Source organism: Condylura cristata, unplaced genomic scaffold, assembly GCF_000260355.1.
Source record: "Condylura cristata isolate star-nosed mole 26May11 unplaced genomic scaffold, ConCri1.0 scaffold00020, whole genome shotgun sequence".
NCBI classification, from domain to species: domain Eukaryota; kingdom Metazoa; phylum Chordata; class Mammalia; order Eulipotyphla; family Talpidae; genus Condylura; species Condylura cristata.
Window position 1 is genome coordinate 10,096,213 of NW_004567121.1, and position 6,483 is coordinate 10,102,695.

The following is a 6,483-nucleotide window of genomic DNA, read 5'->3' on the forward strand; positions in this document are numbered from 1 at the left end:
TTTTTTCAAAGAACCAACTTTTGGTTTCATTGATTTTTTGGACTGTTTTCCTGATTTCCATTTCATTTATTTCTGATTTGATTTTTATTATTTCTTGTCTTCTGCTGGCTTTTGGGTTAAAAATATCTTTTTTAATGAATTGTTTTCAGTCCTTAATATACTTTAAATTTATTTTTTAATTGTTCTTATTTTTATTAATTTATCTATCTATTTACATCGGTGTTCATTTTAAAACAATGTTTTACTTCCCTTGCTCCCACTTTACCCACCCATCCTTCAAATACTTCTCTGTCCCCCTCTCCTGTGGGATATCTCCAGTTTATAATTGTCTGTTATGTGTGCGTGTGTGTTTTGTAAAATATCTCTTTTAATGAAGAATCACTATGGTGTAGATATTTCTAGTATGAGTGATTTTGTTCTGATTTCTACTATAGTTTCCCATTTACTCCTAAGCAAAGTGTTTTGTTCTTAAATAAGGGCAAAAATTATTTCCTCTCTCCTACAGACAAACACACCCTCATAAATTACTTGAAAACATAGAGAGAGAGATAAGAAAAATAATCAATAGTCTTATTAATTTCATTTACAGGTTAATGTATTCTGACACTATAAAACATGTTTCTAAGAACATGTTTCTAAGTAAGCTGACTTGGAATAGAAGTCTGCTGATGTAATTTCAATGAACTTTAAATAAAAACAAAGTTGCTTCACTGCTTGAGGGTATTTTATTTTCCAACCCATGAAAATATTTCATAAGAAAGAAAATAGTGTTTCCAGAAAGTTGCAGGAGGGTTTGAATGCTAGATCAAGTATTCTAGTCCTTTGACATCAGCATTTTCACTGGCCTTTGGCTCAGAAAATAGTATATTATTTAATATCTGTTCAAATTTAAATAAGCAACACTAGAACTCCCCTCACAAAAGGAACACTGTCTTAATTTCTTTTCCACATATTATAGATAGATATATATATATAGCTAAATCAAAGTCAGGCATACAATTATTCCCATAAAAATTGAGATTTAGAAATAAGTGCTTCTGAATTTTTATAAATGATTTATTCCTTATCACAAAATCTTTATTGTTCTCCCTTACATTATTTCTTTTAATGAATCATTTTTAAAAGTTTAATATAGTTAAATATGCATAGCTTCCAATGATGCATGAATTTGTATTACTTAAAAATAGAACTTTGTGAATTATTGAAGAGTGGAAGATAAGATTAATAAATTGGAGCAGATATGAAATTTTATTGAGTCACAAAAAATCTGGAATAACAAAAGCAATCTTGATAAAGAAGAAAGACAATGTAGACATCACATTTCAGGCCTCAAGCTATATTATAAAGCCACAATTATCAAAACAGCCTGGTAGTAGAACAGTAAGAGAAACACAGGCTAGTGGACTAGAATTGAGAGTACAGAAATAAGCCCAGATACATACATGGACAGTTAATCTATGATAAAAGAGTATAAAACATACACTGGAATAAGGATAAACTCCTCAATTAATGTTGTTATAAAAACTGAACAGCTGCATGCAAAAAAATGAAACTAGAACACAATCTCATACCCACTAAAGCGAACTAAGAATGAATAATACAGAAAGTTTGTTTGACAAGTGTTTCTGGTAAGTGCCATAAGAGGCACCAAATACAGTGCTCTTTTAGCAAAAGACTAGAATGATTTAAGAAATTTTATCAAACTTTGATACTTTCAGCTATTTTAGGATTTAATTTTTTCCCCTAGGAGTAGTTAAAAAAAAAATAGTTTGTGTGGGTGTGTGCATATATTTCTGGTTTCCAGTGACCTTGACTAATAGGGTATAATTTTTTTTTTGTTTGTCTTATTCCTTACAGGAAACAATATTGCTTACAATATTGCTTACAATGCAAAGAACACTAGACCTATTGGTATAACTAAGGTTCTAATTTTGACCAAATTAGATAAAGTGTTCATATGAACCAGAGGGGATGAAGCCTTCATATATAAGGCTTGAGTACAGACTGGCTAAATGAGTCAACTTTCTCCTTTCCTTAGCTAAAATTTCTGGCTTGGCTTACTACAATGACTTAGAAAAAGAAATAATTACATAGTGTTTTATAGGGCAACATATAAAACTAACATACAACATAAACTACAACAAAACAACAGTTTTAGAAGCCGTTTTCTCCTTTTACTATGCTCTATTCAGTGTGTAAACAACTGGATCAGATTTGACTGGAGATGATCCACAATGTTTGTTTAACCATTAATAGATGAATACTTGTAGATTGGTCATGAACTTCAATAAAGAATTGGCAGAAGAAACCCCAGGAAACTGCCCATGTGATGTAGCAACAACGGTGTGTGAAAGAACTGTTTCTAGTAACTTAATGCACATTTTAAATTATTTGACTTTTAGATCAAATTTTGTTCATGTCCATTTGGAAAACATTAATCTAGGGACTATATAATTTAGCACTCAAAATAATACTGATGGATCTTGGAAAGAAAAACTTTTATAGGCAGAAAAGAGGATAGAAGTGTGAAATATATGATACTTTCAGCACAGAACAGGTTATACAAGCATCGCTGCTTAAACTTGCCAAGTTTTGTGAGATTCAAAATAACACTTGTAAGTGTTTAATGATTTTCCTTTTCTAAAGACAAAAATCAAATTCCCCATCAGCACATGAATTTGAAGTACCTGTTCATTTGTAAGTAACATACCATGTCTTTCCCTTGTTTTTCTTTATGTTAGAAAGACAAAAACAAACTCAAGTCAAGTGGGACTGTTCAATTAGTTACTTTTGTATCTTCTGTCACAGATTGAAGATTGACATTTTTGTTTTTTTCACCTGGTAGCTGTCAGGATCTGAAAACTGAAAGCCACCTCCCTGATTCAAAATGTAGTAAAAATAAAAACAAATGTGGCTTTACTTTGTAGGTGTCATACTTTCAACGTATTTGACAAAACTGCTAACCAAATTCTTTTAAAGTTTTACAAAAAAGTAATTGCATAGACTTATGTCTAACAAAAATAGAGAACAGGCCCGATAATTTGGTAGACCCTGCTAAGTAATCTTCACTAAATGCTTATGAATCCAGAATATGATATGCTTCTCTGGGTTTGCTGATTTTAGGGAACTCTTCATGAAGAGTGGTGAGACAAGAATAGATATACTGAGAATATAAACCACCTGTTCCTCACACTCACAGTGTTCTATTAGGCCTTCATTGAGTGCCACTGTGTATGTACCATAGTCAATAGCTGATGAAGCTCCACACAATTCAAGTTTTGCTGGAAAAGGTTATGCCTGGTTTATATTATAGGGCCAGTTGCACAATCCTTTGGTTTCCCAAGGGCACTCAGTCTCCACCAGAATCCAGTTGTAACAGTAGGAAATATGATCACAGACTTTTTTATTTGTTAGACATTTTCATACCCATTTTATGCACATTAATGTCTTATCCACACAATGACACTCTGAAGTACTTATATTGCTTAATTGTCAGAGAGGAAATGTTGCACAGTAAGCTTAAGCATGGTCATACAGACTGTGTGTGTGGTTTGTGTGTGTATATTTTGGACTCAAAATCAATTTACTCCAAGAACTGAACTTTTAACTCCTTCCTGTGCTGTAATATACCTCAACTCTGAACTAGAAATGAGTTTTTGAAAGCAAAGAGTTATTTAAAGAAGCCATGGTTTTGCTTTAAAACCCTCAAGGTCATTCCTGTAATTGTCTTTTTAGAGCCTGCCCCAGTTTATACACAGCACTATCCCTCTGCTACAGTCACCACAAGCTAAGCCACAACATCTAAATGATATTAAATTCTAAATATCTGTGATTATTATGATCTTGAAGCAGCTCCTAAAAATCTGTAAATAACTTCTAAAACAAAATAATATTTACCAAAATAGCATTATTCCATAAGTTCTCATTACATTTTATTCATTTTGATAATTTTAATATCCATTATTTTTCTAAGATTCCTTATATTAAATCCACTTACCTGGATTTAATCTATAGCCTGCCATTTTGTCTTATTTCTCTGACACTGAATTTAGGATAAAATACAACAAAGATCTCTGTCAAAGGAAGACATTCTATCTCATTTTTTTTTTAATAATTTAAGATACTGTTCTTTATTTAGCCAGCATTAAAATGTCAATGACTAAATATATGTACCACATAAAAATTGACTCTTCTCAAATCTTGGGCATTATGCTTAGAAAGAGGAATAATGTTACTGTTCTATTTGTCCTTTTGTCTATGAAATACTTCTCCTTATAACTCCCATAAGTGGGATAAAAAAGAGAATTTCTTTACCTTATGCCAGCTCCTTAAAGCCTTCTCCCACAGGACTCAGAACAAACTTGATTTTTTCAATTCTGAGAATATGACCTGACCTTCCAAGATGTTTTCAAGAAGTTTAACTTTTCAGATTCTTTTTATTTCATAACTTTTATCAGTTTAGTTTCAGTAAGAATAGGAGCATGAAAAATCATAGTCAGAATTATCTTAGCAGTACTTTTCTACCATAGACTTGCCTATTGGTTCATCACCTCAGGCCAGGTGACATTCAAAGTCTGACCCCACCCTCAGCTCTGCCTTGGTCGTTAAGTCAGTCCCAGGCAGAATTTCACTCTCTTGTGGACCAAACTATGAAACAGTTCATCTAATAAGCTAATCACATTATACTACATAAGATGTTGTCTGCATGTGTTTTTTCCCACTGTATTTTGAGTTACTTGAAAGGGGAACCTTGTTCTAGTCCTTTTGAAACGTCCAGATTTCATACATGTGTTTGAATATAGTAGAAACTCAGTTAGTGTTTATTAAACAACAAACACCAACAGACAAAAATCCACACCTCCTCAGTCACTTAATCAGTAATAACAGAAGAACTGGTTTCAGTCAGTGTTGGTATCAGTAGAGACACCAAGTCGTCGGAAAGGCAGGTCCCTACTCATCATACGAACACTTTGAGAGACACAAATATTGCATTTATTTGGCAATTTTACTCCTAATTCTATGATATTTGCATCTCAGAATTTTGGTTTGTGGTTGCTTTGGAAAACACTTGACAGAATTTCAGTGTAAAGGCAAACATATCACTTTTTCTAGTACAGCATCTTCCAGTGTTAGTGGCTCTGTTCTGTGATCTTTTCATACAAGGAAACAGGAGCCAAACATGCTGCATTGTTTGATATTAATCTTTTAAGTAAGCTTTAGCTTAACTCTAGGATGAAAATTAATTTTCCAAGATCAATTATTTTCATAATTTATACAACTACTATTTATTAGGCAACACTACATGCTAAGTGCTTTAAGGAAGGCTGGAGATACAGATGTTAATAATACAAAATATTCTTTCTTACAAGGAGTTTTGCTTCAGTAAGTGGTAGAATATGAGTCCTTGGCTCTCACTGCTAGAGTTATATCAAAATTCTTGAATTATATTTTCTTTGGAGGAAAGAATATTATGTTTAAGTGGAATACTATGAACTCACATGGCCTACATAGAGTCAATGGGGAATGAATGACAGTGATATCACTGTGTCACTTACCTATGCACCTATTCCAGAACCTGTTTCTTAGAATACTAAACGTTAGGCTGACTGAGGCTCTTTATTTTTATTTTTCCAGAACAGACTTACCAGAATAATAAAACACAAGTGATAAATTAATGCAATTTGATGTCTGTATGAAATAGTTGCTTAGTCTTGTTCGGCATATCCTATTTAAGTAAACCCTATTTTTAACAGGTTGTTTCCTTCAATAATGTTTAGTCCCATCTCACTTATTCCAGTTTTAATGTAAACAGATCCATTTTTACTTTTTATAGTAAAAAGGAAATTTTTTTTCTTGTGATAATATATTGCTAAATTATATATCTACTATGTTATGGTGTATTCCCTAATACATTCTGAGCTCTGAGTGTTTCAAAAGTTGTTTCTGCCATTGTGACCATTACTGAACCTCTTTTTCATTATTTTTTTCATTTGCAATAGACACCAAATCATATATTCTACACAGGAGATTGCTAATGTAAAGCATGTCAATAAAAATACAATTAAGGGTATGAAGTGAAGAAATTACTAAAACTAAAGTTTCACAGCGCTAAGATGAACTTTTTTCATATAATATGGATATTACATTAAAATACTTCTGTATTTTAAGTTTTGGAGTCTCGTTAAGTATAAAATTTATGAGTTATGAAACTTATAAATCAAAAAATTTATTATGTATTAAAATATTTTTAGACTTTTAAGAATAAGAAAAATTACTTACAAGTAATCTTTATATGATAAATTCTAATAATAATAGCAGGATGTTAATTAAATGAGGAAAAGTACATCAACTTTATACTAACCCACGCTAGTATTTTGGAAAGCACTTCAAATGGACTTTTTGTTACAGGTAATCTCAAATAGAAAATCGGTCAAACTGGAAAGAAGAATAAGAAAAGAATTTCATGGTATAAACCAAGCATAC